Here is a 22,777-nt window from a genome sequence, read left to right on the forward strand (position 1 = left end):
ACCTATTACTTTTGTTGGCTGCAAGATTCAATTTTCTTGTACTACAACAGAAGTAGTCAGTGGCAATGCATGGTTAACAATTGCTGTTTTGAGAGGTACTGACTCTCCACTTGCTGGATTGGAAGCCTATAATGAGAGGGACATAATTTCTTATCGCACTTTTGCAGTTGGTGTTATACCTAACCGCAATTATGGAACTATTCTTAGTATGTGTTTGGTTTAATTTTCCTTTCTATGATTACTAGTTTGTGCATTATTCAACAACTAATGTTCAATTTTCTGAAACATATATTTTCAAATTAAAGTGCCTAATTGGGCTGGTGACCGTTCGATTTTTGATTCGTATATAAAATTTACTACTTTCATTAAACCCCAAAGCTTAAAGACTATTCAGTTTTTCTATTAATTGCAATATGTTCTAAATTACAGTCCGATACCCTTATCCGTTAAACAAACACGTGGTCAAAATTCCAAAATCCTTTCGGAGGGTAACATTAGCTTGTGTCACGGCAGGCTAGTGTTATACTTACTCCTCATCTTCACATTTAACATGAGACGGATCAGGATACATCAGTAAACATATAAACTATTCTAAGTGAAGTTAAGAGTTAATTTTCTTTGAATTAGTCTTTGCTACTGAAGTAATCTCAGAGCTTGATTAGTGACACCATAACAGTTTACGGGTCCCTATCAAATTCGTCACATATTAAAAAGCTGACTGGACTATTATTACTACTAAGGAAATTAGACCTATAATTCCAGCAACACTCGAATTAAAGTGCAATGCATAATAACGTAAATTTGTAGCCGCACTTTCATCTTCATATAGTATGTATGAGTCTCATTTTAAACTAAATTACTGTTACAAATAGAAATATTTATGACATAAACTATATGTAACATGTACAGTATTCAGAAAAAAAGTGTAGTGTGTAGTGGCATTATGCAGCGTTTACTAAACACTTCTTACTTCAAAATGCATTAATATTACCACTTTATCTCTCGAAGCTACGCTGGTGTTGCGAGAAAAGCAACTGTTTCCGTCTGCTGGGTATATAAACGAACAGAAACAAGTGAGGAGGGAAAGGAAAGGAGGATGCAAAGGACACTTTACAACGGCCAGAGGAATTTAGATTTATTTGCTGAGCCAGTAAAAAATAGGATTCGAATATAAGGACTAAGCTGCGCGCGTGAATCATTTCGGCGGGCCTCTGAATTTTTCAATGTGTGCGATGCAGAAACATTATTTCTGACACATATGGTCGCAGGGTGGCACTTACAATTGTTTGACCATCGACATGTAGTTTGTTAAGGTGATTCGACTGAGTCGTTTTCATCGAACTTCGAATTTTTTGCGATTTTAGTTCCAGTCCTGTTCTTGGAAAGTTTTTAAAAAACTATGAAGCAGGCAACAGTCGGGATTTCTCTCACTCACTGTTGTTCTTTGCTGTTAATAAATATTTCCTCGTGGTAAGTGAATCTGTTAAGACATACGCGCAATATGTTATTAATTTCGTTATTGGCGAATATTCATTTTTAAAAGCAACACGAAGACTCGCTCGTGTAGGGTTACATTAATATCGTGACTGGATATGTTTCCATGTGATGTTATTTAACACAGGGTATTAAAAAATGCTGAATACTTTATGAGGTGGCTGTAGTCATTGAAACAAGAAAAACAAGTCGAATAAACATGGGTCCGGAAACGCATACTTTCTGAGAGCGGCAGACTTGTCATCTCGTGAAATCGGCTGTAGTGCCGGTGGTCTGTATCTTCCCAACACAATATTTAGACGTCATAACTCGGCGCCTTCATCAGGTTTTCGCAGGAAACACCTGATGACGACACCGACTTACGACGTCGAAATATTGTGTTTTGGAAGACGCAGACCACCGGCAGTACACCCGATTCCATGAGATGACACCGAATCGCCGGGGAGTCTAAGAAATTACATACCGCCAGACTTGTTCATGGGAGGCGCTGAAAAATATTTAGTTGCAGATATGAGCACAATGATCCTATTGGCCCTCGGTCAATAAGGTCAACAGAGTGTTTTGATGTCTTTCTGTACGACAGACTTCTTGGTACACTTTAGTCTGAGACTTAGGTAGACTGCAGTCAGATGTGTGATTCGAATTGTGCTCCACTGTCGTTTTAGTAATGTTACTGTGTGATGTTGTACAGTAAATTACTCACATCTCTGGCATGCTAACTACTTACATAATTAATTTCACTGATGTATTTACTGTTATTGTGCTGTTGTGTGTGCCAATGGTTCACTATATTTCCTCTTCTCTTTTCCATCACATTTTAACAATGAAAGACTACTGCCTCACAGTTAAGTTAAGGGTAAGATTTTGCACTACAGTTTAGGAAGTGGAAGCAGCCTGCGAGTCCGTGCCTTATGCTGAAAAATATCTAGCTGTTCGCCCGACTTTTCAAGAGTTTTAAAGCGGCGACAGACATCGGCATTCGCCGAGCCCCGACTAAGGCGAGATGCTCACCGGTGTGCCGGGAGATCTCGCCATATGGCGAGCGAATCGATCCGTAATTTGTACACACTGTCGTGCATCGAGTCACTCGGGAAACAAGAAACAACAAATATTTGCAGCTCAGTATGTCTACCGAATAGAAAGCGATTCGGCAGTTGTAATTAATGTAGCTGCCTCTTTAGCGTAGACGTGAGGCAGTATGTGAAGTAAGTTGAAGAAATCTGTAACACTAACCTGCCGTGACATAAGCTGATGTTACCTTCTGAGAGGATTTGGGAAAATTTTACAGCGTGTTTACCTAATGAATGAAGGTATCGGACTGTAATTTTGAATATAGTGCAATTAATGAGAAAATATAGAGGCTTTAACTTTGAGGTTAATGAAAGTAGTAAAATTCATATACGAATGAAAAATCGAACGGTTGACAGCCCAATTAGGCACATTAATTTGATAATATATATTTAAGAAAATTGAATATTTGTTGTTGAAGTGACTTTCATTAAGATTCCGTTTGAATAACACACAGGATACAAACGGACACAGGGCAGTCTAAGCTGTGGGTAGCAGTAGTTACCAATAATGTACAAACCAGTAATAATCGAAAGCAAAATTGTATCCAACTCATAATAATAACAGCTACAATCACGATCATTACGTGATTCAGTACTGAGATGTTACTCCAGGAAGCACCGAACTAAAGTTGGACATGGATAGGTTCCTAAATTAACTGACATTTAACAACCAGTAATAAAAATATATAAAAAAACAAATAACATCATAATAACACTGTTTACACTCCCATTTAAAGAAATATATCAGATTTCGTTAGTATCAATAATATTCCAGTTATGTTTCCAATATGAGAAGAATATAGTGGGGACCCATGAACTAGTATAGTATCACTATTCAAGTTCTATAATTATTTCAGTAGGAAAATTTCAAATGGTACAAATGGCTCTGAGCACTATGGGACTTAACATCTGAGGTCATCAGTTTCCTAGAACTTAGAACTACTTAAACCTAACTAACCTAAGGACATCACATACATCCATGCCCTAGGCAGGATTCGAACCTGCGACCGTAGCGGTCGGGCGGTTCCAGACTGAAGCGCCTAGAACCGTTCGGCCACAACGGCCTGCGACGCAAAATTTAATTCAACTAAAGTTAATTCTTAGCTTCACTTGGAATAGTTTATGTTTTTACTTTTCAAGGCATGTTATTCAACACTGAGCTCAATTAACTTAAAATTTTCGTTCACGATAGTAATCAAAGTTAAATTAAGTTTCAAATGAATATAACTCATGTGCCCTTTTCAGCACCTGTGAAGTAGGTATTTTAGACAGTGCATTTACACAGTCTGGCACTGAATTTTTGCAAAACGATACTTTCCAATAAACTGAGATCAATTTACAACATACTAACTACCTTCAACTCTTGCTAATCCTTGCAAATTTGACAAGTATAAATAAATTAGTTCTTTTGAAACAGGATACTCGGTTTTCTGAACATTTAGGAGAGGATCATGCATAGATTCATGATTAGGACAAAAGATATGGTTCTAAACACAGGTTTATAGCACTTGGATTATTATTAAATCACTCACACAAATTAACTGGTCCATGCTCTGATGCATATCTGTATGCATGAAGTTGGTGGAGCAGTGACGAAGTAATGGTGGAAAGCGACGTGGCGGCTGACTGTACTCACATCTCTTTATGTTTGAATGATCTATATAATTTCTTCTTGGCGACGGATTTTTAATGTGTTAGAGCCATTCCTTATTGTCGAGAGTACCATGCAACAATCAAATCCACATCCGAGGCAAAATTCCTTGCAATTCCTTCCAATTGCCTCCCTTGGCACCGTCGATGTGTACCGTGCTACGGCTAGCCACATACTGCGTACCGTTCCCACCAAGTAGCCGCCCAGTTCGACCGCCAAAACCACCTTTTACATCGCGCCAAGCCACTTCTGTTGCGGAGGGACTTACCTACATCTTTTACATATTACAAACACAAATGCCCTAAGCATGAAACAACTTCCAATATGCAATGTTTTTCTTCTAAATATACACATATTATAAAATTTCATTATTTTAAACATTATTTATCTTTTTCCATATATACATTACAATCCTTTAAATTTCCTGTCACAAATCAATGACCTTAACTAAGAATAAACACTTCATAATTACAGACACACAGTTACATAATACAAACCTACTTCTAATCGATATACGTGTTACAAACCGACGAGAAGAAGATGGTGGATGGCATCATTTAATTCAAGGAAAGCAACATAATAATTAACTGATTTAAAGCAATCTGCTTTATTGCTCGTAACATGCTTTATTGTTTCGTTTACTTTTTTGTGTACTGGAGAATTTTTTGAAATATATCGTTGCTGATGTCCGTTAGTGGCCCAAACTTAGTGGCAGACTTACTAACAGTATCGAAATCTTGTGCAGAATGTCTAATGAAACACAACAGTACAAGGATCATCGAATTGCTGTCCTTTTTCACTTCAGGCCAACAGTTTTCTCAAAATAAATTATTTTCTAACTTTTTTGGGAATGTTTTAGATTAAGTAATGAGATTTCATTTACTGGCGAGCCAGAGTTCACAAGAGATGTTGTTGTGGAATTTCATAATCAGCGTCTGTGATTTATTTCAATTCCCCATGTAACTGGAGAAAGAGCGCTTCAACAGAGATTCTCAATTAATGTACAGGTAGGTGTTCCTGCCGACTGGTTAATAATGTCACAAGTACTAAAAAAGAGTATATGGGGCTCATTATCAAGACTTTCTCCTTCATGTATTTTCTACCTACCTGCAAAATCTGCCACGTCCCCAAGTATTACAGACATGGTACATGCACGATGGCGAATCCTCACGTTTTCGCAGCAGTGCGTGTGTAGAACCGACTCTGACATTTCTGAATCACAGGTTTTGTCGGGGAGCCCACGCAACTTGTCCTCCTCATTCCCCAGACCTCAATCCCCTTGGAATTGGTTTACGCCACATTAGTCAGCGATATGCAGGCACTAAAGGATCGGATCTTGAATGCATGCCAGCACCTTTAACAACAATTGCGTCAGATTCAAAAGGTGGACGATTCCTCTCGTTGAAGATTACAGGGATGCGTTGCCGTACATTGACATCATGTTGAGCACTTCCCATGAGTGTCATGAATGGCCGGCCGGTGTGGCCAAGCGGTTCTAGGCGCTTCAGTCTGGAACCGCGCGACCGCTACGGTCGCATATTCGAATCCTGCCTCGGGCATGGATTTGTGTGATGTCTTTAGGTTAGTTAGGTTTAAGTAGTTGTAAGTTCTAGGGGGCTGATGACCTCAGATGTTAAGTCCCATAGTGCTCAGAGCCATTTTTGTCATGAATGAACATAACGTTGTGCCCATCCCATGAACAAGTGTTCAGATCTCAGAAAGTATGCATTCCCTAATCCATAGTTACTGAGTTTGTTTTTCTTGTTTCGAAGAGTACCATCAGCTTGCAAAATATTTGACACTTTTTATTGCCCTGTATAAATCACAGAAACTGACTGCCAACTAACGCTGTTCACTGGAGACATATGAACAGCATACGAACTGGTCGTGCTGGTCCCACGATCTGTAATTCAGTTGCGTCTGCAGCGAGCATAGCTGTCCTGAAATTTAGCATCGTATTGTGTGCCTTGTCAGGTTAGTGTTCCACAGCCATGGCCCTACACCATGCAAATATTACTCGGCCGTCTGTTTTCCGGTCTGGGTGAAAGAAAATTGAGAGTAGATGAGTCATGGCAGTAGCAGTGAATTCAAACCACGTCGCACACTAAACTACTATTGCGCCCGCACCTTGCTACAAGAAATATGGCTAAATATCCTGGTTAGCCAAGGTATTGTGACCACTGCCCACCACGAAACTGAATGTCACCTGCTAGCGTTGCGGGCACGTGACGCGGTAAGGAGGGTATGTAAATGCAGTGAAGACGATTGGGGTTCTATCCCGGCGACGATATGGGCCGCAAATGGGAAATCCACTGACACAAGCGACCTTTACAAAGGCCAGATTGTTATGGCCCATCACCTGGGAACGAGCGTGTCGGAAACTGTGAATCTGATCGACTGTCTTGAGTACCTATGGAATGTGGTTGATAGATGGTGAAACCATGGTCAGGCGGCACTTGCATCCCTTCATGCTTGACGTCTTCCCCGACGGAGATGGCATCCTCCAGCATGATAACAGTCCGTGTCATAAGATCAGTATCGCGCTAAAGTGGTTTGATGAGCGTCGTAATCAACTCACGTTGATGTCTTGGCCACAGGATTCGCTTGAGCTGAACGCGATTTGACATATCTGGAAACGCTATCGAGTATCAGCTCAAACCACTGGCCCGTATTTTAGGGAGTTGCGCGACATGTCCGTAGACATCTAGTGTCACATATCTGCAGAAACCTACCAAGGACTTCCTGAATCCGTGCTCCCATATTGCCTTCCAAAGATGGACCAACCCTCTATTAAGCAGGTAGTGACAACCTTTCGACTAAATGGACTGAGGGACTGTGTTTAACCGATAGAAATCCAACCCCCAATTCCCGAGCGCTCATTTGACATGTAATATCTATTCTGATAATACGGCTCGGGTGAACCTTCCATAACAAGGAATTTAACTTAAAAGTCCCCGAATATAGCGACGAATCCAGTACATCAATTCTTACTGGGGCCCTAAATTTTCATCTGACTACATATTCTCACGCACTTTCCACGAAAACAAAAGATCCGCCGCGTCGGGTGTGTAATAATGAAAGGAAAACTGCATAACTTCAGTGAGTAAACAATTCTCTACACTTCAACTAAATGTTGTTGTTGAGGTCTTCAGTCCAGAGACTGGTTTGATGCAGCTCTCCATGCTACTCTATCCAGTGCAAGCTTCTTCATCTCCGAATAACTATTGCAACCTACATCCTTCTGAATCTGCTTAGTGTATTCATTTCTTGGTCTCCTTCTACGATTTTCATCCTCCACGCTTCCCTCCATCACTAAATTGATGATCCCTTGATGCCGCAGAATGTGTCCTACTAACCGATCCCTTCTTCTAGTCAAGTTGTGCCACAAATTCCTCTTCTCCCCGATTCTATTCAATAACTCCTCATTAGTTACGTGATCTATCCATCTAATCTTCAGCATTCTTCTGTAGCACCACATTTCGGAAGCTCAACTTGATTTAACCCTTTCATTAACTAAACTAACAACTTAATGTAACCCTTTCATTAACTAAATAGCAATTTCCACTGCACTAAATTCAGTTTGGATCCATAACACTATGACACACATACTTCAACAAAGCAAAGTCCTACATCTGAAATAAACCTGTTGCTTACCCGTATATTCCGAAACCATATTTGCAGCCAAAGCGCCTTGCAATATCTAATTATCTTTTAAATGATTCATTCAATATCAACGTTTTCGTATGATTACAGATGTGGAGCCATGATACCACTTGTGTAAACTGCAATCAATCATAGTTCCACCACTTTCTGTGGTGAAAGCGAGTCAACCAAACAGCTGTTTGCCGAGTCTTGGCACCCTGTACTTTTCTAAACGGTTTGACCGAGCGAGGTGGCGCAGTGGTTAGCACACTGGACTCGCATTCGGGAGGACGACGGTTCAATCCCGTCTCCGGGCATCCTGATTTAGGTTTTCCATGATTTCACTAAATCGTTTCAGGCAAATGCTGGGATGGTTCCTTTGAAAGGGCACGGCCGATTTCCTTCCCCATCCTTCCCTAACCCGAGCTTGCGGTCCGTCTCTAATGACCTCGTTGTCGACGGGACGTTAAACACCACTAACCTAACCTAAACGGTTTGCGTAAAACAACAATAATGGATGTCGTCAATACTTATCCAGGCAATGAATGCAACATCTTTTAACAAAAATTGTCCACAGATATCAATGAAGCCCTGTATATCTGTGATTGCATTTGCTCTTTAAGATGGCATTGTGGAATTCCTCTGCTGTGAGGCAGCACCGCCGCATTTATACTAATCGCTGCATAATTCCTGTGAGAGGCGAGTAATTAATAACACAATCATGCATCAATGATGCGAACACCGCAGTGTTTGTAAGGAAATCGTCTAATGATTCAGATTCAATACGAATGTCCATAAGGCCTGTCTTGATGCTCAAGTTTTGCTTTGAGCAACTGGATCACGACAACTGGCAATAATTCTTTAAACTTCTGTGGACTGATCATGCATCCAGATTCATCGTCCTCATAGTATCAAGACCAAAACCTTGAGTACATATCGTTCAGCAGATCGATATTGTCATTGTTCAAGTCAAGTTGTAAATTATCATATGGATAACACAGAATTCAGGAACAGCTTTGCAATGGTTAGGTTACAGTTGTCGAATACGCAGGAATCCTTATTCACATTCCCTCTTTGTCTGTCTGCAGAACCGGAATAATGAATCAAGGCATTTCTAGTTGAACAACCATCTTTATTAACCAATTTTTCTTTATGTCATCAATAGACCAGAATACTCGTAGAGTTCCCACAAACGGAAACTAAATGGCAGCCGAACTCCAGAATTTACCAGACGCAAAAGTTTGAGATAGTCCTTATTTTATACAGATATACGCAGTATTTTCCACACCAACTTATCCAAAACAATTTTATTTTCTACAGCTTGCGGTTTTTCAGTGTAGACATTATTATCTTTAGCACTTCGAACAAGAATCAGTTTTTGTTTGTCGTTCGTAATGACGTGTTTATGATTCTCAAAGGATCCCATATACATCTGAGAGTGATACGCATATTAAAGTGATTACTTATCGATCTGGCTATGAGTCCTCCTGCATTTGGAAGAGCATTCACGTCATAATTTGAACGGATATACAAGTTTTGAGTGATTGTGGGATTCTAATGTTTCTTGTGCAGTCGACTTCGATGCCATTAACGTTGTATCGTATTTCTTGAAACAGGAAGACGTATGCATTTCGTATAACTCATTATGTTTCTGACATAATACATCCATCATTCTTCATAAATGTGCCATGCAACCATACGAAACTGTTGCTCAGAACTGTTAAATCATCTTGATGTTGAATGAGAATTCTTATCGTTATTACTGAACATTTTCAAAGCAATAGATTTGTGGGAGATACATTCCTGGCAAGTGAGTAGTTCATCATACTGAACTGGAGCTGTTGTATGAAGTGATGTCATTGTGAGGTTCCGGTCCTACTGAGTTGAGAAATTCGTAATTATGATGTCTTACCACATTGTCCTTCCGTTTGCAGGGTGTAGTACTGACTGGTGTGTGGATTGGTTTCGTGCTTTACACCCGCAGTGCTGCTTCAGATGAATATGTACACTATGTGATCAAAAGTATCCGGACACCTGGCTGAAAATGACTTACAAGTTTGTGATGCCCTCCATCGTTAATGCTGGGATTCAATATGGTCTTGGCCCTCCTTTAGCCTAGATGACAGCTTCCACTCTCGCAGGAATACGTTCAGTCGGGTGCTGGAAGGTTTCTTTCGGAATGGCAGCCCATTCTTCGCGGAGTACTGCACTGAGGAGAGGTATCGATGTCGGTCGGTGAGGCCTGGAACGAAGTCGGCGTTCCAAAATATCCCAAAGGTGTTCTGTAGGATTCAGGTTAGCACTCTGTGCGGGCTGGCCCATTACAGGGATGTTATTGTCGTGTAACCACGCCGCCACAGACCGTGTTGAAAAATGCAATCGCCATCCCCGAATTGCTCTTCAACAGTGGGAAGCAAGAAGGTGCTTAGAACATCAATGAAGGCCTGTGCTGTGTTAGTGCCACGCAAAACAAATATGGTTGCAAGCCCCCTCCAAGAAAAACACGACCACGTCATAGCACCGCCGCCTCCGAATTTTACTGTTGGCACTACACACGCTGGCAGATGACGTTCACCGGGCATTCGTCATACCCACACCCTGCCATCGGGTCGCCTCATAGTGTACCGTGATTCGCCACTCCACACAACGTTTTCCCACTGTTCAATCGTCCAATGTTTACTCTCCTTATACCAAGCGAGGCGTCGTTTGTCATTTACCGGCGTGATGTGTGGCTTATGAGCAGTCGCTCGACCATAAAATCCAAGTTTTCTCACCTCCCGCCCTGCAGTGGACCCTGATGCAATATGGAATTCGTGTGTGATGGTCTGGATAGATGTCTGCCTATCACACATTACGACAATCTTTACTGTTGGCACTACACACGCTGGTAGATGACGTTCACCGGGCATTCGTCATACCCACACCCTGCCATCGGACCGAGCGAGGTGGCGCAGTGGTTAGCACACTGGACTCGCATTCGGGAGGACGACGGTTCACTCCCGTCTCCGGCCATCCTGATTTAGGTTTTCCGTGATTTCCCTAATTAGTTTCAGGCAAATGCCGGGATGGTCCCTTTGAAAGGGCACGGCCGATTTCCTTCCCAATCCTTCCCTAACCCGAGCTTGCGCTCCGTCTCTAATGACCTCGTTGTCGACGGGACGTTAAACACTAACCACCACCACCACCACCACCACCACCCTGCCATCGGGTCGCCTCATAGTGTACCGTGATTCGTCACTCCACACAACGTTTTCCCACTGTTCAATCGTCCAATATTTACTCTCCTTATACCAAGCGAGGCGTCGTTTGTCAGTTACCGGCGTGATGTGTGGCTTATGAGCAGTCGCTCGACCATAAAATCCAAGTTTTCTCACCTCCCACCCTGCAGTGGACCCTGATGCAATTTGGAATTCGTGTGTGATGGTCTGGATGGATGTCTGCCTATCACACATTACGACAATCTTCAACTGTCGGCGGTCTCTGTCAGTCTGTTCCTGTACGCTTTTGTGCTGTATGTGTCCCTTCACGTTTCCACTTCACTATCACATCGGAAACAGTGCACCTAGGGATGTTTAGGAGTGTGGAAATCTCGCATACAGACGTATGACACAACTGACACACAATCACCTGACCACGTTAGAAGTCCGTCAGTTCCACGGAGCGCCCCACTCTGCTCTCTCACGATGTCTAATGACTACTGAGGTCGCTGATATAGAGTACTTGACAGTAGGTGGCAGCACAATGCACCTAGTATGAAAAACGTATGGTTTTGGGGGTGTCCAGATACTTTTGACCACATTGTGTACCACGATTTCCCCTCTTCAAGAATCAGGCTGCTCGGCACCTCAACGAGTTTGTGTCCTGATCCCATTGTAGGCAGAATCTGTTGATAGTATGTATAATCGGTTGCTGAGGTACGAATTCGTTATGATATTACACTCGGCACGGATCGTACTAAACGGGTGATATATCCACTAATTGATTCGACTCTCAAATTTTCTCGGTATTATTAGGTGAAGCTCAACTCCTCCAGAAACCAAATATGGACCCTAATGAGCCTTCCTGACTAATGTCTATTGTCTGTTTCATCGTTTTTATCTCTGTTTCAAATGTACTTGCTTTTCCATGTAAGTCAAATCAATCTATATGTCGTTTTACAATTGAATTTAGATCGTCAGTGTCGTCCAAACCATGAGAAAACTCTACAGCTTTACCACCTCCCAGCTGAAGTTTATTATTCGCCTCAATGATATTTGGAATGCTGTTATAAGTTTCCGGGTCGATCAGTGCAGTACTCTATTCACTCTTGCTTGGATCAACTTGAGGGGGGGGGGGGGGGGGGGGGGGAAGAATTTGCACTTAACAGAAGCGAGCGCTCTTTTAATGTCATACTGTAAGCCTCGTATGATGTAGTCATGCGATTCCTGCTTGTTTTCTTGTTTTTCTGCATCTGCCAGGAGAAGCATTAAACATAAATTACCACTGAGTTATGAATCGACGTATTGGTAGCATCGAAAATTGTAGAACAAATGGTTGTTGGGGAAGTTTCTCGAAGATTTTAAGGATATCTGCCTGGTAGTATAGTTGGGGATTTTTTAAATATACAGTCCAAGTCGTCTCTTGTATAGTTTTAATACAGCATTTTACTGACTGCTACAGCCTCCATGATCCTATTACGCCTCTTACATTCCTGTAGTTACTCTTGACCGTTTTGTGCCTTCATTCCTGTTCGCGCTATGGCGGAAGCTCCTCCTGCTAATGACCCAACTACTGACCCAACTGCTGACAATCTGGCCAATGCTGGAACCAAAAACGTGATGATTCCACCAAATATTCTAGGTATTGGCAGAACCATAGGTGTTTTAACACAGCCTCTCCTTACTCGTTTCTGCTTCTTCAAGATTCTTTTTGCCTCTATCACTGCTGACTAGATGCAGTTGTTTAAACATATCATTGGTTTCTTATTTCCAATCATAATTTGTTTGAAATTTATTCCAGCACCCAATTTAGATCTGGTACGCATTGCTTTATCAACTTCAAATGCCATAATACATTGCCCTTTGCCTATGCCCAGCCTTCAACGTATTTGCTTGGTTTATAGTCTGAAATTCGATCTGCAGTGTGACGTTCTGCCAAACCTTGATTTGTAGCTTATGCTAAACCATGCTCCTTGCAGTCGTCGTCTAGTAGATTAATCCGCATATCACCACAAGCCAAATGCTTTTTTAATTTCTTTCCAGGTCCACAGAAGTTGTATGAAGGAATATGCAGTTCAAGAGGCAGTTTACCACGAATGCCATGACCACCTCTGATTCACTTCCTAGCACTCATGTTACGCTACTGCACTGTCTGAGGTGTGCACATCCTGTTGCATACCAAATCCTGAGCGTTCACCCAACTATTTTGCGATGATGGAAAGCTGAGCCGTTTCACTGAAGCCTTGTTCTGGCAATGCTTTCTGACATGCTCTATGAGAAACACACACAGTTAAGATCTTTCTTTAATTCCTCTGTGTAGAAACTCCTTACAACTTCGCTGTCCTTTAATGTGTAAATTCTCACGTTTGTGTCCTGCACTCTGGACACCATAAATATCTCTATTGACCAATTTGGAAGGTAAGTCCTCAAACGCAGTTTTGCGTTTCTAAACAAACATCAAATCACCTACATGAGTTTATGCTTGCGTAGACTCACCAACTTAATAATACTGTATACTGTATTTATAATCACGTTGTCACAAACATCGTTAGGTTTCATTTTAATCATATGATGTTCAGCTCGATTATACTCCCACCAATTTGTGGGAGGAGATTAAACTACATCCAAATTCGTTCGTGTAGGGTAGGCTGTATTCCCTGCAGTGACTGATGCTGTGGGTAGTGATAGCCGTTCGATGATTTCACTGGCGTCACTGTAACTCGCGACCTCCAGAGACAACGTGTTAAGCTTTTTATGTTGAATGTCAATGCCACACAATACACACTCGCATGTGGGAGAATTTTGAGCGGTAGTTTATTCCATATCACTCAGTTACTGATCTGAAATACTTGTCGTAAAATTCGTCGGTTTGTAGTTTGTAAAGACATCGATTCAGCCCAGTCTGCAATAGATTCTTCGAAAACCTGCACAGCTTCCTTCTCAGTCTTTCCCTTCATAGGAAGAACCCAAGAGAATTGGGAATACGTCTCTATGACTATTAAAATACACTCCTGGAAATGGAAAAAAGAACACATTGACACCGGTGTGTCAGACCCACCATACTTGCTCCGGACACTGCGAGAGGGCTGTACAAGCAATGATCACACGCACGGCACAGCGGACACACCAGGAACCGCGGTGTTGGCCGTCGAAAGGCGCTAGCTGCGCAGCATTTGTGCACCGCTGCCGTCAGTGTCAGCCAGTTTGCCGTGGCATACGGAGCTCCATCGCAGTCTTTAACACTGGTAGCATGCCGCGACAGCGTGGACGTGAACTGTATGTGCAGTTGACGGACTTTGAGCGAGGGCGTATAGTGGGCATGCGGGAGGCCGGGTGGACGTACCGCCGAATTGCTCAACACGTGGGGCGTGAGATCTCCACAGTACATCGATGTTGTCGCCAGTGGTCGGCGGAAGGTGCACGTGCCTGTCGACCTGGGACCGGACCGCAGCGACGCACGGATGCACGCCAAGACCGTAGGATCCTACGCAGTGCCGTAGGGGACCGCACCGCCACTTCCCAGCAAATTAGGGACACTGTTGCTCCTGGGGTATCGGCGAGGACCATTCGCAACCGTCTCCATGAAGCTGGGCTACGGTCCCGCACACCGTTAGGCCGTCTTCCGCTCACGCCCCAACATCGTGCAGCCCGCCTCCAGTGGAGTCGCGACAGGCGTGAATGGAGGGACGAATGGAGACGTGTCGTCTTCAGCGATGAGAGTCACTTCTGCCTTGGTGCCAATGATGGTCGTATGCGTGTTTGGCGCCGTGCAAGTGAGCGCCACAATCAGGACTGCATACGACCGAGGCACACAGGGCCAACACCCGGCATCATGGTGTGGGGAGCGATCTCCTACACTGGCCGTACACCACTGGTGATCGTCGAGGGGACACTGAATAGTGCACGGTACATCCAAACCGTCATCGAACCCATCGTTCTACCATTCCTAGACCGGCAAGGGAACTCGCTGTTCCAACAGGACAACGCACGTCCGCATGTATCCCGTGCCACCCAACGTGCTCTAGAAGGTGTAAGTCAACTACCCTGGCCAGCAAGATCTCCGGATCTGTCCCCCATTGAGCATGTTTGGGACTGGATGAAGCGTCGTCTCACGCGGTCTGCACGTCCAGCACGAACGCTGGTCCAACTGAGGCGCCAGGTGGAAATGGCATGGCAAGCCGTTCCACAGGACTACATCCAGCATCTCTACGATCGTCTCCATGGGAGAATAGCAGCCTGCATTGCTGCGAAAGGTGGATATACACTGTACTAGTGCCGACATTTTGCATGCTCTGTTGCCTGTGTCTATGTGCCTGTGGTTCTGTCAGTGTGATCATGTGATGTATCTGACCCCAGGAATGTGTCAATAAAGTTTCCCCTTCCTGGGACAATGAATTCACGGTGTTCTTATTTCAATTTCCAGGAGTCTATATCTGAAATATTTATTCAGTCATGAGTATTGTCTCACTTCCGTGAGATCGACCTGCCATAAATCATGACACGTCTGCATGGAAATGTTTGCGAGCAGGACTGTGGAGTTCACAGACCACTGTCTGCATAATTATTTTTAAATAATGCGTCTTTCTCCAAGCTCGGAAATGACTGATATTATTTCTTTTGTGTAGGCTGTATTCCCTGCACTGACTGATGATGTGGGTAATGCAACGTGTTAAGCTTTTTATTCTGAATGTCAATGCCATCGCCTCCACTATGTACACTGGTTAATGCCAGTCTAACAACTGTAATCTGTTTCCTTCTGTTTGTGCTTTTTAATCCTTCTTTTGAAGCGTGGTCCCGTCTGTGGGCGTTAGTCATTCGTAATATTTCAGTATATGATCTCTTCTCTTTCAGCAATTACCTTTTGCGGTTCGAGAGTTTTGGGGATTTAGTTATACTAAATTGGGCGTTCGCTCAAACTCTTTGTCCTTGGTTAAACGTATAGGTAGCCATCGCAGCATATATGATTGATGTCAACTGACCCCATATGTTGCATCTAATTCGCTAGCACTGTGACGGTTGATGAAAACGGTGATAGTGTAGTCTCCTCCTCCTTCTTCTTCTTCTTCTTCTTGGTTCAAATGGCTCTGAGCACTATGGGACTTAACATCTACGGTCATCAGTCCCCTAGAACTTAGAACTACTTAAACGTAACTAACCTAAGGACAGCACACAACACCCAGCCATCACGAGGCAGAGAAAATCCCTGACCCCGCCGGGAATCGAACCCGAGAACCCGGGCGTGGGAAGCGAGAACGCTACCGCACGACCACGAGATGCGGGCCCTTCTTCTTCTTCTTGTCCTTCGTCTTCTTCCCTTATACTACCGCCATCCACCATCACGTGTGAGAACTGTTTAATACATTTTGGTATGGGACTAACCATGTCAGAGAGTGACTGTTCATGTTCCAGCTGTCCTAGTTTTAAGAGTCGTAGTTTCCACCGAATAGCTTTCCATGGCCCTATGTGTTTGCGTTTTGTCGACATGCCGTCACATACTGATCACACTTCGAGATGTGTATTATCTTATATAATTTTATGCACTGGTACCTCAATCTGCTCAATCTTTCCATTTATTAAATTGAGTAACCTCAGATGGGTTTCATTGTCTTCTTCCTGAGCTTTTCTTTCCGCAGTATTTACATGTCGAATTTTTTTTCTCTTCAACTTTTTTAGTTTCATGGACCTTTAGTAAAATTACCGTAAGAGCCTCTGTGATTTTTGTGTCTGTTGCCTCGCAAGATGACTGCATTCTACCGTTCAACTGCCACACGTAAGACTATGTTTTGCAGCTCCTGCCTTGATAATGCTGTCCAATCCCGTTAATCTTGTGTTGATTGTTGCTCAATTCGCTGGATTCTAGCATTCAGCTGGGTTCATCTTTTGCAGTTGCTATCTTGACACATCTATCCGATTCTGTTAATCTTATGCTTATTGTATCGATTTTTCTGTTAATGTATAAAAGTATGTTGGCTTGTGCTTCATCACATCACAATGAGAGCATTGCATACTTGTGAATTTATCCATAGCCTACAATATACTGACTGAGTTACGTGCTGGTACACTACTTTTCATGCTGAATGTCCTGGCAGTTCCGTCTATATCAGCCGTCAATCAGTTTTCTTGTTTTATAAGTAACCAGAAAGCCATACTGTGCGCTATTCCAGTAATCACCGCATATGTAACAGGTTCATTGAATGATATCCAGTTCCTACATGCGCTTGGAAATATGCTGTAGATTTGTATTGCACTCTTTCAAAGAGACAACAAGGTCTGCGTTATCTCTGACTGTCTCGGAATCAGTAAGTATGTCTCGCTGAAACAAAAGACATTGACTTTCATATGACAGCCAAAGCAGAAATATTTTCAGATCTTAGGTTTCCCACGGTGATATCAAATATGAATAAGCTGTTTGGTTTTACTTTTTGAGTCAGTGGAATATTTCTGCTTTCACTGAACGTCTTGTACATTACACCACCAATAACGCACAAAATCTCGTGCAGTAGGTAATACTTGTATTGAAACAGGGTCCTTGAAAAATATTTACATGCTCGAAATGCAGCCCCTCAGTATGGTTTAACAGTGATAGAACAAGATTAGTTTTCCCGCAGTCTGAAGGTCTAACAATTATATTATTAGTAAGTAATGATCCATTCTTTTTTTTTTCTTCTTCCGGTTTCTACTACCATTACAAGACCAGTCGGTAAGTACAAGACTATTGTGACGGATATCTTTTGTTCGCTCAGTCATGACAATGACTACGTTCTCACACTAACATACAGGGTGTTTTATAGAGAACACACACGTGTAGCTCTTCAACGTTTTTTTATTTATAAACACTTATATGTAGCAGCGAATATCAAGGCACTTAAATAATATCGCAGTTACGTTCCTGCATCTGGCAAATTGGGCTCATAAACTTCTACTTCTATAGATATACAGTATGAGTCATAGAGGCGAGCGATGGTTTCTTTCGATGGGGGCAGAATTTGGAGAGAAAACTCGAACAGATCACGCCGCAATATCTCCTATAATCGGTGGACATATGATTGCCATCTTAGACGCTACTCTACAACATCCTTTATAACATAACTTATGCACATTAGCTTCTTCCACGTCTCCTCTTGTAAGTGTATGCGCTCTCTGCTGTTAAATATTTTAATTGTTTCAGGGAACACTCCTGGCGTGACCACATGATCTCTCAGTATTATTGACAAGGAGTGAATGTTCCCAAGGAACAAAGCACAAATCTGCATTCATTTATCACATAACCGAACACACTCATCTGTGATAACATCGCTTTGGCATCATTAAATCATGTATTTTCAAATACAATCAGCATATGTAACTCCGAGTCCTATATCACGCCCACACTGATGTATACAGCGTGAATCACCTAAAACTTGCACCGCAAATATTGCGGAAATTGAAAGTGCTGTTGATGTGCTGTTGTCACAGAACGGATTGGTAGCCAGAGATTCGTGTTGTCGACCACTCAACGGACTGTAATAACACTTAGAAAGTGTATTTTTTGTGCAACCATATACTTCTCTAAATGGAACAATGCCTTTTGTCATTAACAGAATATAAGCGGCGTAAATTAGATTACAGTGGTGTTTGTTGCAGGATTCTAGTGCGATTCATTTATAACATATCGTATTTTGAGAAGTTCCCATACCGACACTTATACAATACCTGTGGTAGCACAAACTAAAGAACGACACAATTGCATACACTAGTTATGTTGATTATGACCAGTAACAAGAGAATTGACAACCGCAAGTTGTGTTCAAAATGACTCCCGGCAGCGCCAGTAAACTCTTCCAGTCTGGTAACCAACAACTGCTGCACACGTGCTAGCATTTCAGCGGAGATATCCGAACAGACTGCAGAAAAACGTCGTTGGCCGGCCGGGGTGGCCGAGCTGTTCTAGGCGCTTCAGTCTGGAACCGCGCGACCGCTACGGACGCAGGTTCGAATCCTGCCTTGGGCATGGATGTGTGTGCCGTCCTTAGGTTAGTTAGGTTTAAGTAGTTCTAAGTTCTAGGGGACTGATGGCCTCAGATGTTAAGTCCCATAGTGCTCAGAGCCATTTGAACCAGCCAAAACGTCTTGCGTATCATCGTGTGTAATTGGTATGTCTTTGTGGACAGTCTTTCAGCTTTCCCCACAGTAAAAGTCACAGGCTTCAAACCCAGGGAACTGTATGGCCAAGATGCAGGTCCTCTGCGTCCAATCCAACACTTTAGAAACAATTCTTGAAATCACGCTGTAGTATAGCGTGCATTATGGGCTGGACAGCCACCATGTTGGTACCACAGGTTCCTCCTAGTCTGCAGAGGAACGTCTTCTACCATCCGCAGAAGATGGTCTGTTAGGAGGTTTCAGTACTTGCGCGTTTAGTGCCCCATCTATGAAAAAGGATGAGCTGATGGTTCACTATCCCACACCACTGGCTTACACTTCATGGACCCTAACGTTGCACCTGACGAAGCCAACGGGGAATGTCAACAGACCAACAGTGCATGTTTCGGCGGTTTATCTGGCCATCACTGATAAATGTGGCTTATCACTGAACAAGATACGTATACTTTCTTAATGCCCATGTACATAAGTTAACACGATTCTCATAATCGTTTCCATGCAGCTTTTGTTGGAGAGAGATGTGATGGCGATGGAATAATGCGAAGGACATTTGCCTGACTCACGTCATTTACCCGTGCGATTGCTGGGTTCTTAACGTGTGGATCAACTGCAATAGCAGTAAGAAAATTAATTTCCCCCTATTCTATAGTCACTTGTTTCCTTCTGTTACATTGTCAAGATGTTACACTACCACTTCCACGTAACTGGTTAAAAAGGATGATAAATAATTGCCGAGATGATTGACGTCTATTAGAATATCTTACCGCATACAGCGTCCAAGAACAAACTGCATTCTTCCTACACCCTCCATACACCATGAGCATGTCGATTTTTACTACATTGATAACCTCATCGTCCACTCATGACCTGCTGCATGGACTGCACCCACTAGCTGACCAGCAAGTCGCAATGCACACAAGCACTCTATAAGCAAACATAACATCATACCTAGTTTGAATGGCACAAACAAGTGTCGGTGTGGAAACCTCTGAAGATACGATATCTCGTAAACGACTCGCACTGGAATCCTGCAACTAACACCATTGATAATCTATATCTCGTAAACGACTCGCACTGGAATCCTGCAACTAACACCATTGATAATCTAATTTACCCTCCTTTCAGTATATTAATGTCAATAGGAATTGCACCATTTAAAAAAGTGTATATTTGCACAAAAAATACACTTTCTAAGTATTACTACAATCTGTTGATTGGCTAACAATACGAAACCCTGACAACCAATCCATTCTGTGAAAACTGCACATCAACAGCACTTTCCATTTCCTCAACATCTGCGGTGCAAGTTTTAGGTGGTTCACCCTGTATACACTGAGGTGAAACAAAGTCGTGGGATAGCGATATGCACATATACAGATGGCAGTCGTATCGTGTGCACAAGGTATGAAAAGACAGTGCATTCACCGAGCCGTCATTTGTATTCAGGTGCATCATGTAAAAGGCTTCCAACGTGATTATGGCCGCACGACGGGAATTAACAGACGTTGAACACGGAATGGTAGTTGCAGCTAGGCGCATGGGACTTTCCATTTCGGATATCGTTAGGGATTTCACTATTCCCAGATCCACAGTGTCAAGAGTGTTCCGAGAATATCAGATTTCGACCATTACCTCTCACCATGGACAACGCAGTGGCCGAAGGTCTTCACATGACGACCGAGAGCACTGTCGTTTGCGTCAGTGCTAACAGACAAGCAACACTGTGTGAAATAACCGCAGAAATCACTGTGGGACGTATAACGAATGTGTCCGTCAGGAGTTTGCAGCGAAATTTGGTGTTAACGGGCTGCAGTGCCTCTCCTGGGCTCGTGACCATATCGGTTGGAGCCTAGACGACTGGAAAACTGTGGCCTGGTCAGATGAGTTCCGATTTCAGTTGATAAGAGCTGATGGTAGGGTTCGACTGTGGCGCAGACACCACGAAGCCGCGGATCCAGGTTGTCAACAAAGCACTGTGCAAGCTGGTGGTGGTTCCACGATGGTGTGAGCTGTTTTTACATGGAATGGACTGGGTCCTCTGGTCCAACCGAACCTATCATTGATTAGAAGTGGTTATGTTCGGATACTTGGAAACGATTTGTAGCCATTCATGGACTTCTTGTTCCCAGACAACGATGAATGACAATGCGTCATCTCACCACAAATGAAGCGAATGATTTGGCCAGACAGATCATTCGGCGGGAATCCCATGAAACATTTATGTGACATAATAGAGAGGAAAGTTCGTGCACAGAATCCTGCACCGGCTACACTTTCGCAATTATGAATACCAAAAGCGACAGCATTATTCAATATTTCGGCAGGGGACTTCCAATGGCATGTTGAGTCCATGTCACATCGACTTGCTGCACTACCCAAGACAAAAGGAGATCCAAAACGATATTAGGAGGTATCCCATACGTTTTGTCGCCCCAGTGTACAACTGGTGTTGTTTAAACTGTAGCTAATATTAAACAACATAATTACCACATCACATGGCTGCTGTGAAGACTTCACTCCATCTCCTCTGCACCTCGATATCTTCACCCTTTGACGCTTCTCTCAACACTGGGTGAATTATTTCTCAATCATTGTTAATATACATCATTTGCAGTGGTGTGTGCAATTTCAAAAAAAAAATATTATCTTTGGTTTCGTTATAAAAGACGAATACTCTGTGCTCTCTTGCCAGTTCATCAGCAAGAATGAACAACGTTAAGATACTTTGTGGAGCGACGGTGGTCATTGTTAAGTTGTGTAAGGGTAGTGAGTGTATACTGGAAGTTATGTTCACTGGTGGGTCAGCCATTAGCTCGCTATTAAGGGAGAACAACTTCGGTGTATTCAAGAAATCTAGGTTCTGATATTGCTGAATATGTTGCAATGCTTCAATGGAGGACTATGGTTTCCAAGAAGAAGAAGACCACGATCATGTTGCTGCTCATTAGATGTTTCAGTGTCTGAAATCACGGAATGTTTGTAAAGTGCTTTTGAAAATTTGTAGAAAACTTATCGAAAGACGTCAGATTTTGAATGCTGTAGACTTAGTTTCCTACACAGCTTATACATTTGCTATGTGATATTTCATACAGATTTAACTTGCTACCTCAAGTATTTACAAATGGTGTGCTTCGTTCTATGTATGAGCCTTGCTGTTCTGTGTATGAGCCTTGCTATAAACTTTGTGATTGCACGATGCCAGACTGATGGACTTCTCCTATTAAATTGCACTGTGTTGGTAATGATAAAGAAAATTATTGATTTTTTTATTTTTTTAAATAATAATACTTGTAGTCCAGGCTTCAATACTTTGTAACTAAAAGTCTAAGAAGCCGACCTTGCCTAGGGTATTGGACGGGTCACCCGTGGCGGATAGTGAACGTTCCATTGGATACGGTGGACAGCTGCGAATACAGAATAAGCACTCCAATACCAAGGCAAAACAAAACCAGATCCACTGCCTTGTAGCAAGCGGCAAGTGGTCAGTGTCTGTTCACCAGTGGTGCGGCTGAAATTAATATTCTGGAACTAACCCTGCCAGTCTTAACACTCAGAGTGCACTCAATGAGTCTACTCAACCC

The sequence above is a fragment of the Schistocerca cancellata genome, chromosome 4 (genome assembly GCF_023864275.1).
Source record: "Schistocerca cancellata isolate TAMUIC-IGC-003103 chromosome 4, iqSchCanc2.1, whole genome shotgun sequence".
NCBI classification, from domain to species: Eukaryota; Metazoa; Arthropoda; class Insecta; order Orthoptera; family Acrididae; genus Schistocerca; species Schistocerca cancellata.